The 11,947-nt window shown below is 38.6% G+C and overlaps 1 long non-coding RNA gene across 1 annotated transcript; it reads right to left on the bottom strand.

Moving 5' to 3' along the window:
- Positions 1-3,472: 3,472 nt before the first annotated feature.
- LOC127653625 (uncharacterized) lies at positions 3,473-4,196 on the bottom strand. The gene is made up of 3 exons (XR_007971841.1): positions 4,186-4,196; positions 3,954-4,080; positions 3,473-3,638 (listed from the first exon to the last, which is right to left on the bottom strand). It is a non-coding gene; the product is annotated as an uncharacterized LOC127653625 (long non-coding RNA).
- Between the last annotated feature and the right edge of the window lie 7,751 nt (positions 4,197-11,947).

Here is an 11,947-nt window from a genome sequence, read left to right as displayed (position 1 = left end):
TTGTGCTACAAATAGCATATTCACACTTCAGACAGGATCATGGTCCCCTTCAAGCCAGCACGCACGACTATGTTCATGGTTTATGTTTACTTTACCAATGTTTTTACACTGAGTCCTTTGAACAACAGCAATAGGTGACAGGAGATGTGTTGCATGCACAAACATGCATAAGAGACAGGCTTCAAATGACGTTTCCAACCTACTTACAGAGTTTAAAATGTAAGAATCTTTCCTACTTATTCCTAGGCAATACTGTACACTGCGTACAGGCAGGCTATACGCTGGGCTTATGGAGTTTTAGGGAGGAGTATAAGGAAGCCTCTACCCTCTTGTGTGGTTTCAACCATCAGACAAAACTTCCAAAGTGGTGACCAAACCTATCAGGGCTTTCAATGGCCTCGCTTTGGATGAGAATGAATAAAAATAATTGTTTATTCTGTTGTGATCGCCCAATTGCCCTTAAAATGTTATAAAGTACACAGAAAACATGAATTTTAATAAGAAAAAACAGTTTATTGGCATTGCTTGTAAGGGTTACTAAACATTTACTGAACAAGGACAAGGATTACTGAACAAAGACACAAGTTGCAAGTAAACAAATCTATATAAAAAAAGCCCACTGATGAAGGGCTAGACCTGAAACCTTTGCACATTGTTTCTTTTGCCTGCAAAAATGTGGTCTTACCTGAGGGTCAACTGATGGTTCTCGCACTCACTTACTCACACACAGTCACACACACTCACACTCTTTCATGAATGCATATGCAGTGATACATGCAAAAGCACTCACACTCTTTCATGAATGCATATGCAGTGATACATGCAAAAGCATATCAAGCTTACACACAGTGAACCCAGACAACACCGCACACAGAGGTTGACAAGGCACAGGTAACATGATTGGTAAATTATTTTGAATTACATAAAACAAATTTCATGCAAATAACAGACAGAGGAGCAGACATGCAGCATGCAGGACCCCTTGAATGGGGTACAGCGACAATTAATGCCACTTACAAAGATCTAAAAAAGTAATGATTTAGTGCAAAGTAAAACCAAAGCAACAACACACAAAACATGCAGAATACAGGAAAGCACCACCAAATGAGATGACAGGGACAGAAGGAAAGAAGATAAATAACAACTAAAATAAATACTTACAACTAAATCATTGGACTTGTCTGTGGAAAAAATAATAATAATAATGTGAATTTAGGTTCTCTTGTAGCGTGACTGCCGGGCTAGGAAGAGGCCTCCTCCTTAGGAACCTGTTCGAAGGATTTAGCGATGGGGGCGGTGCATCGGAGGACAAATTAGCTTAACTTCTCAAGAGCTGCAGGTGAATGGGTGTAGCTTTCCTGAAGGGCCTTCATCAATGATGTTGCATAACCTGCAGATATAATAATAATAATACTGAATAAAGATCATTGCCACTGATCACAGATGTCTCGTGAGCCATCTCAAAATATGATAGAACTGCATGACACTGCTTACCGTATGAGGCTGCCTCTTTGATGGGACGCACCACATGGGCACCTTTTCTGAAGCGCTGATACCGCGACGCAGTACTTCTCCGTCCCATCACTTTTCCGTGCTGTCTCACGGTTGGCATTGTGATTGTAATGCAGCCGCTAAGAGAAGCCTACAAAATAACACATTTGAGATTTTTTTACTACAATAGGCATGATAATAGGTACTATTATTACTATAAAAGGCATAATAATTGGCTGTATTATTCCTTGGATAGCACTGACCTGCTATACATCCCAACGTATGAAAACCCTGTGTGCTTGGGTGCGAAGTGCAAGATGAGGGAGTGGTAAGCCTCAAGGGAGAATGTGTGATGCTGTGGAGACAGCTGTCGAACATCTTTCAGTAAGGCAGTCCTCGTGATTATGCTCTCCAACTTTACTGCTGCCAATGAGCCTGCAAAGACCAAGACAGGGAGGCAGACAGACACACAGATGGAAAACGTATAAATAGACAAGATAGATTCAGACAAAAATTATTTTTTAATGGAAACACATGAAATGGTCCTGCATATGAATTATAGCAAACATAAACAGTAAACAGAATGTTATGAGATTGCCAGGGAATGAAAAAATAATTTAATCATCATAGGTCACATGTTAAAGCACTCAGACAGCAAATACAACAAAACTGTAGAGCGTACATAATACCACTTGCTGTGTGTACTGTACCTGGGTCCAGCCACTCTTTGTTGCGCTTGATCCCCGCCTAGAGGGCCATGGGCACAACTGGAGAAAGCAGGGGTGTCATGGTCATGGATGTCCTGGATGTGGTTGACTAAACTTTTCCATTTAGCCTCCATGACTGCTGGGTTGCCGTCTGGGGTTGAGGCTGCAGTCCAATAGAGGTGATTCACTATAGCAGGCCTCCACAGCTGTAGTTGGTCACACTCTTTTGAAGCTGCATCCAATGCCTTCCCCAGACCTGTTTTAGAACAAATGGTATTAATTGATATGCACTAACAAAAACTGCTTCAAGGTTCCAACAATGGATACATACTTTTGGCAATGTGCCACACATCAAAATAATGCCGTGTCCCTTCAGGGCTCAGCTCCTCTCTCACCCATTTGGCAACCTAAGGAGAAATAAACAAACTTTTGTGGATGATTGACCTGTGTGGCCCTCCATGTATCAGCAAACCACAAACATCCAGCTTCAGTGCAATTCAGATGTTTACATTCTATACTGCATTTTTATTGTAAATACCTGGCGATGACGGTCCGTGATCAGCGTTGCTAAATGCAGGTCCTTTCCCCTCAGCAGGCCAACACTGCGCTTGAGCCCTTCAAGCTCACACCATGAGCTGGTGGGGACCTCTGAGCTCTGCAACATGACATAACAGTGTAAGTGTAAAATGATGGTGTTGTTGAAGGAGGCGTGCGTGAATGAACCGACGCGTTGCTGGTCCAAGCATTGCGATACACTGTACTCTAGTTAGGCAATACACAAAGCTCTAAGCATCGTTGTACTAGTGGAAAGATGTTATATTAATATACAATCAGTTTACTAAATTGCAGAGTTCATTTCTTTGTCTAATAACATCAGGTTTACCTGAACAAGCTGAACATCCACCACCTTGTTCACTCTGTCCTCGATCAGAGAGTAGGATCCATACTACAAGCAGTGCCCAGGAGAATCTGACCTGGAATTAATTACAAATTTGAATTAGGTTTCAAGTTTTTAATAACCAAGGTCTGTAAAGACAATCCACCATGTCATCTGCAAATGCCAACTAAAGCCACCCTACATGATAACAAATAAAAAAATCAAAATGTGCAACTGGTCTATGAGCTCTCACACTGGTTTACCTGCAGTCACCAGCAAGAACTAGCCCGCCATCCATTGCCCGTGAGGTCACTAAAATTCTTCGCTTGTTCGCTTTGCCAGGCCTGAACGATTACAGGGATGGTGTAGCGGCGCTGATGGCTAAAGTAACTGCTCGCACTGATGCACTGCAGGCCAAACAGAGTCAACATTCTTAATGTCTGGGTGGCCAAACATCCAGTGAAATGAATGGCCCCGCTTAACAGGAGGTTGCAGGTCGGCATGTTCCTGTGGAGCATTGGCTGGTTTTGCCAGAAACGGTGGTAGCCACATGATGCACAGACCTAGATATGTAAAAAAAAAAAAAAAAAAAAAGAAGAAAAAACAAAAAAAAAAAAGTGTAATCAACAGTATATCAGGATTCAATATAGATTAGGTACTGTACATTACTGGTCAAAGGTTTCATGTTTTCAATGAAACACACATGACCAATACAGTATAACACTCAAATATGATGCCATCACAAACCAATAGACTAAAGCCAGCCTGGTACATACATTGTAAATTAAATTAACTGGCAAGACAGTCAGAGCTATCAGATTGTAATTAGATATTCTGATTTTCTAATCAGATGGCCTGCTACGTAAACAAAACCGTACCTGCTTGATCTTAAGAAAAGTTCCTTCCTGCTGCACGATGCTACTATCTGACCTCTCACAACAGGCCGGACAGATGACAAAAAGGCCCATCAGCTCCTCTTGGCAAACAATGAATTTGTCAATGCCACTACAAGAACAAAAAATTGTTGTTGGGGGGCATTCAAACTACCAAAGCTACAGTACACAAAAATGAGCATTCAAAATGGTCTATGTTGGTTTTAAACTATCTCACTTGTGATGGGGTCACACGTGTAAGGTGGCTCCTCATCAAACAAGTCTTCCTCATGCATCGGCTCTTCGGCACCCACGATAAGTCACTGATGACAGAGGCATTATCATCATCTTCATCTGTCTGTTCAGGACTAGCAAGGGAGTGGAGGTTTGTGTGCCGAATGATGTCTGTGTGCCCACGCTGACCATCTTGGGCTTCAGGTTAACCTGCACAGCTGTGGAGAGGCAGTAAACATACCCAAACATGAGACAATCATGGCAAATCTAAACTGGTATGTTTTTTGGTGTAGGCTATGTATTAATTTAATCAATGTGTATGGAAATGTTCTGATTGCATAGATACTGGCAATGTTTTAGAGACTATATCTAATAACTACCCCTTAAAATACCCAAGTTTTACCGTGAGACCATCGGGGCTTCAAAGAACACTGTGTCCCAGCGCCAGAAGTGGAGGAGGGCAAGGGCTGAGCCCCAGTATCGACACTCTCCACAGTGTCTACACTGTCCACAGTCTCCTGCTGTGAGGCGCCTGTCAACATCTTGCGAAAACAAATATGAAAAAGGGTCAGCAAAATGCAAATGAGTGTAGTGGTGAAATAAGAGGTGGGTATACTATGAATACTTAGAACATTGATTCAGTAAGCACATTGGGTGTACAAGCACATTCCAGGAGTACATGGAAACATTTAATCATTTATTTTCAACTTGAAGTACTGAGAATTATTTACTTATCATCTTTGAAATTCCAAGAAGATAAGTAAATATTCCCAGTCATTTCATAAGTCCATCAATAAAATGGGACGTGTGTGCTACAACTAACGTTAGTTTCCCAGTGGAAACAATAACCTATGGCACAGCCATAAAGCTTTCATGATGATATGGACTTTTACTTCAGGGCAATTTTGTTATTATTCTAATTTTTATTCGTGAATCACGTAAATATGCTCTTCTAATGTCAGAGTGATTGTGCTTGTAAGTTAGTGGAGGCTGTGTCAAAGGAACACGGTATACAAAATACACACAGAGCTAGCTAACACGCAGCTTGTAAACATTAACGCTAGCATGATGCTTACCGTGGCAATTTCTCGCTATGCAGACGGTGTCTCTCGACCTCGGACGGGCAAGCAGAGAGGTTTATGCTCACAGACTGCACGGCGGTAGGAAGTAATTTAGCACTCCTCTCACTCTTTAATCCAAGTGAGACCATTTTAGCATCCCCTGAGTGGTAATCCTCCTCTTGAAATGCGCGCTGCATATTCTCGAGTAGGCGGTGACAGAGCTAGCTGAAAAATCTGCCCGCCTAATCTTCACAAATTGCACCCAGCTTCGGAAGATCCCTTTGTCCTTGGGGAAGGAATGGACCCTATGTCCAGTTTTGCTGGAGTTCTTGCACCCGCCACAAACACAGTAATAAACCATTTTGACTAACGTTATTTATGATCTACTCTTTATCTATCTCTAAGCTATCTGTTATGCTATTCTATCTATGCTATGCTATTCTATCTATCTATCTATCTATCTATCTATCTATCTATCTATCTATCTATCTATCTATCTATCTATCTATCTATCTATCTATCTATCTATCTACTTACTTTCTTATAAATCTGTCACTGTCACTCTTTCACTAGTTAGCTACTCCTCGTCTCACTCTCCGGTGGGCCGCGGGCTTTCTTCTGTCGTCTAACAGTCAGCGAGTACCTCATGTGACGTCATGGAATGCATTGTGGGAGAAATAAGAATAATCGCTAAGCTGTAGCTAAAAGCTAACATATCACCTACTTTTCCGTATTATATTTCTTTTTTGTAGTACCCTACAACATCAAATACAATGGATAACTGTTTAAATGTTTATTACCAACTAGAAAATTGCCCAAAAAATAAATAAATAAATAAAACCTGCACCATGGGCTTTAAGTTTGAGTTTTGACATTAAACTTTATGTTTACTATTCAACCGGTTCCATCCCACCTCCTTGCCCTTCCTTGAACTGTTATATATATATAGAGAGAGAGAGAGAGAGAGAGAGAGAGATTTTTTTTAGCCTGGGTGTCTCAAAGATTCTACATTCTGAAGAATTTCAGGATGCAGTGAGGACTTCATGAGACTGTCACGATATAACATATAATTCCAGATTGTTCTTCACCCAGCAAAGTTCCAGCGTATGATTAACAGTAAGTCATTTCTTTTTTTCTTCCTTTTGCTCTTGTATGCTGAGGAAATGCTGTGCCTTGTAAAAACTGTGTATGCTGACTGTAACTATACTGTTCCGAATTTTGCCTATGATGATTAAATTAAAAGGATATAATGTAGCAAAATATTGACTTGCTTGGAGAAGAAATTCTAATGAGAGTGAGCAATTTTCGGCACTGTTAGTGACGGGTCACACAATCTTGAGCACGGCCCGGGTCCGGACTTCAGCTTCAGGCTTGTGCAGACCTTTACCGTGTCCTAACCATATGTGATGTGTGATAAAGCGATACAATCAACAATGCGATAGAAGGCATCTCTGCCATGATAATCAGGAGGGTTTTTTCAAACCCAGCTGCGCTCACGACAAGCGACAGCACATCCTGTTGATCGTTTGTTTTCTATTATGCCTGCCCACTTTGAAATATAATTTGTCAAACGCTCCTCATAACTATTCATTAAACATCAAATATGTTCTGATTGGTTGTTATTGTGCCGAGTTGGTACAATTGTTATATGTACAATTTGCCCTTTGAGCAGAACTCACTTCATAACTACATCATATCCGTCTATGCATCTCACTTACTCAAGGTTGCAGTAAGAAGATAAACTCCACTTCTAGGGCCATAATGATTTTCATTCCCCTGTTGGTAATGGGGCTTGAAGAGAGAATCGGCTGTGAGTAATTAAGAGGGCTGTGCAGTGCCCCTAATCTGAATATGAAAAGAATGTTCCTGCATTTCAAACATGAACATGATTTGTTCCATTTTTGTTCATCATTTAATGGTTTTCTAAGCTGTTTTATGCTTTGTGGTTGCTGCTTTGTCACTCATTGCTATAATAAATATTTTTTAAATGTACCTTTTTTAAAATGACCTTCTGTTTATATGATTATGTGCATTATCAGCATTCCTAGCATAGTTACATTTTAGAGTGGACTAGCATTTTTCACAGCACAAATAGCCTCTTATTTTGTCTGTGATCCATGATTTATTGTCCATAGATAAGAAAATGAGAGGAATACCTTCCTATAAAAATCACCACAGCACTTTCCTAAACATGGGCTCATCCCTGTTTGCATGAAATTTTCAACACCTGATCTCATCGAATCACGTTACTATACCTACATTTTTGCAAGATGCTTTTAAATGTGGATTTTTACATGGCCCTTTCACACAAAACACGAGTAAAACGGCAGACCAGTTTAGTTCAACACTTTTTTGCTCTGTTCCTCACAAATGCTATCTTATGACATCTAAACACTTGTACTATAATGCATGACTTTTTAGGTGATTAATTTTAACATTTGCATTGCATAACCATCTATATTTTCAAGCACGTTTGGGCTCACTCAAATTACATAGGTTCCTGCAAAGCATGCAAGTAAACACGTGTGTCATATAAGTGCAAAAAAATTACGTGGTTGCTTCAGCAATTGATAAACCTTTTAGATTTGTGTTTATGGTTTATGGTAGGCAGGCAGTTTTGTTGACTTATAATGCGATAGGGCATTAACCTTTAAACATCATCTGTCTGGGAGAAAAGGGAACTCACTTTTGGCACCACACAGTGGAAAATTCACCTCGGAAAAGCTGCGATACAAGTAAGGAACCTCATAATATAATTTTGCAAAAATGCCACCAGTGATGTAAATTTCTTGAGATCAGGCTGAATTTTTTCTAATCCAGCAGGCTAAATGCGTGCAAGCTGATTTTGAGGAAAGTTAATTTACTGTATTTATAAAAAATCTGAAACTGTCAACTAAATGATAGTATTTTGGTTAAAAAGCCCCTTTCATGTTGGGGCTGAAGGCCCCCTTTGAAAACAACCAAAGGGTCCAGAAAATTTGGGACCAGAAAAAAAGGCACATTTTCCTTAAAAGCAATAATTCATCCAAAATTAAAAATGCTGTTATTATAAGGCTATCATTGTCCCATGAAAAACAAAAGATGTTTGGCAGATATTCAGTCTCAATCACCATTCACTTGAAAGACAATGAAAGTGAAGGTTAACAGAATAAATCCCAAAGTATATTTCGGTCATTCGGCAAATCTCGTCATCGGCAGGGTGCTTGAATATTGAATGTGCGCAGCCCAATTTTTCTAACTGCATGTTTTTTAATGTGCCGAATGAGCATGCGCCTGCAATTATTTGCACTAATTAGTGGGTCCACAAGGTGGCAACACTCACATTTGAGCTGTTGTTGTCACGAAGAAGTGCTAGAAAATGTCATCGCTGAGATCAAATGAGATTAAGTTAAAAACAACAACAGTAATTGTGCATGTCAAGAACACGTGTTTGAGGTGCATACCTGCATTTAATACCTGCAACTTGAGTCTGAAGGAATATAAAGACAATTTTATGGGTCTTAACTCCTAAAGAGAAAATCTGGTATTCCATTCCAGTCGTAGCGTGCGCTGTGTATGAAAGCACATCATCAGCAAACAGCATGGGTTAACAAACTACAGCTGCTTCTCATTTAATCATGAATAAGCATAAAACTCAGTTTACGTCCCTTCTTCATTACAGAGACATGTAAACTGGGCCACACAGCACCTCGAGACCGCCCCACTCTTCATCTGCCCACCTAATGTGCAAACATGTTCAATGATGAATGTTCAACATCTTCAAGAACATCAAATAATTTTCTCTAGGTAAATACTATTCATAAAAAAATGTCAAGTGCATTTTGGTTGCAGCAAGTGCTGAGAGTTCCCAATAATTTCTATAGATCTCTATCCAATGTATAGCCATAGAATAGCATATACAATTATGAGATATACCAGTAGACCCAGTTTATATTTTTGTTCTAGTTATGCAAGATCCAGATATGCAAAGATTAACTTTAAGACACAAGACCCTTACATGGGTTATATGTTGTGATTCACTCATCCTCGTGCTTTCGTGTAATTCAAGGGGGGATATTTGAAAGAATGCTTATGCTCTTTTTTCCATACAATGTGAGTGAACACAGAGGCTGTTAGTCCATAAAAGCTTCCCACCATCTAATTTTCTAGTCAATGGAAGACACAAAGCCATATAGGTTTGAAACAGCAGTAAGTAAATAATTACAGAATTTTCTTTTTTGTGTCCCTTTAAAAATAAACCCCAGTCTAGTGTAGTTTCTGCATTACTTTTTGCAGCCCTAATGTGGCAACTCCATTAAGTTCAAAGGAATTATCTCCAGTACAGTTTCCCATCCTTCACTGCTTTTTATGTCTTTTTAAAGTGCAGACCTCATTTTAGGCATTTCATCGTGTTATTAGGTATGGCATGGTCCAATACAGCAGTTCCTGTTATGATGAAAGCCATCGAACAAAAATAAAATTTCTCTGGGTATCAGGCATGTCAGTGGCCATATAATCAATCTTTCAGCACCATGGACAGCACTCTGTATGTTGTGGTAGTGGTAATGTTGTTCCACTATTGTGGAAAACCACTGAATGCATGCTGCCAGGAACAGGCAGCTCACAGATGCATGGCTGGACATGCTGGGACACACCTGAAGATCTAGTGTGCTTCCAATAAATAGAAAAGGCACCCTTCCAAATCCCACTGGCAAGTCAGTGGGCTACAGTTTCCACAGCTTTTCAGCCTCTTATCTTCAAAATTCAAGCATTTTGAGAATGATTCAGGGTACCATACATTTTGGCACTGTCAAAGGAAGACTTCATCGCAGAACTACATCCTCATAAAAACCCCCATTCACATACTCCAAAGGGTTGTGTTACCTTTTGTCCAAGGAAAATAAAAAAAGATATTATATATTGCATAAAGAAAATTAAGCCTATTTGTCAGACCAATAAGATGCATTGTGACATTATTTTCATGGCGATTAAGAACATATCTCCGCCAAAAATGCATTAATGCAATGAGTCCAGATATTTTAATATTGAGTTTTATTTATTTTCTTTATTCCCATTATTCGTATTGGTGATTTTGATTATTATAATTATGTTACTGTAATAATTTGTGATTCTTAATGTTTTACACTATTTTAAAAGAAAAGGATGATAATGGATGATTAGATTAATTAAAGTGCCTTGCAACATGACTGTTTTTATCATTCCATTTGAGTGCACTTCTATGTTCTGTCATTTGCTCCTTTAAAGGGCAAGATGTTTCTCCAACACTGGTTTTCAGTTCAAGTGTTACTGAATTCCTCTGTGCTATTCCTGTTGATTCTACCCATGCACCTTGTGAATGGGTAAAGTAGCGCCAGACCTACTTCTAAGATAATAAAACATATTATATAAAATAATTTATCTCTTTGTTTATTTACATTTTGTGGTGAAATTGTATGACCCAGATATGATCTTAGATTCACTCTATAACTAATTTGTCTACTGACAACAAACAACATTGTTATTTTACAATTTAAAAGTCATCAAGCCACAACCCAATAAAGGAACTGTCTTGCATCTTGACACATTGACATGCCATGGCTATATCTAGCAGTGTTTATAAATAATTACTGAACATGTCCCATGAGACAAGCAGACAGATGCTGATGGAACACTGTTGGTCACTGACCGTCAAAGGCTTATCAAGTATACCTGATACCATAAAAGGATCAAAGTAAAAGCTGAAGTGTGACATTTTTTCGATGTTAATAAATTATACTTCTCTCAGCATAAAATTCAGAGACAAGTTGATTTTCCCCAAAAATCCAACACTGGCTCTATGGTGCTGTCAAAACAAAAATCAATTGTATAATTAAAATCAAAATCTCAGTTTGTTTGAGCATCTCAATCAGCCCGACAAAGCAACATTGGATCAACCAATAGCGACAATTTTAGGGCGGGATTATCGGTTTGGCTCACCAATACAATTTTGAGAGAATATTCAGTGAAACTTGTTTGAAATTATTATTATGCATTAATAATAGGGCTGTCAATCGATTACATTTTTTAATCGAATTAATTACATGGTGTCCCGATTAATTAATCGCGATTAATCACATATACAAATATTTGCTGAGAAAGCCCCTCATATAACAATAATTCAAAAAATAATGATGGAATAATTATACATAGTTATTTTTAAATATTAAAATATTATATATATATATATAAAATAAAAAAATATTCAGATAATTAAAATGCATTACATTCTTGAAGCAGAAGTTAATCATTGATAAAACAATATAAAAGTGACTTTATAATACAATGTATTGTTTACTACCATATTATTGATCATAAGTCAATCATTGGCATACAGTTCACAGCAATCCATTTCACAAGAGAATTTGCCAATCACTTGGAGATTTATTATGAGGGCTTGTTTAAGAACCCGTCAATGTACACCTGCGTCAGACATTTTTTTTTTTTTTTTAGAAACAAGACAGGGGTATACGTAGGGTGACCACGTGGCTATTGCTCTGTTGCAGGTCAGCAGACCTGATTTTGCGGGACAATGCGGGACACGAGGGAGAGATAACTTACTATTATTGTACTAGGTGAATAAATATAGATTTTATATTAGATGGATTTTTGCAGTGATGAAACTAATTTTAACAGCACCAACCTACTTAATGTAAATATAATGAAGTGAAAATAATAATCTAATCGTTA

This window comes from Xyrauchen texanus, chromosome 13 (genome assembly GCF_025860055.1).
Source record: "Xyrauchen texanus isolate HMW12.3.18 chromosome 13, RBS_HiC_50CHRs, whole genome shotgun sequence".
NCBI classification, from domain to species: Eukaryota; Metazoa; Chordata; class Actinopteri; order Cypriniformes; family Catostomidae; genus Xyrauchen; species Xyrauchen texanus.
This window is presented reverse-complemented; position numbering and strand designations above follow the sequence as displayed.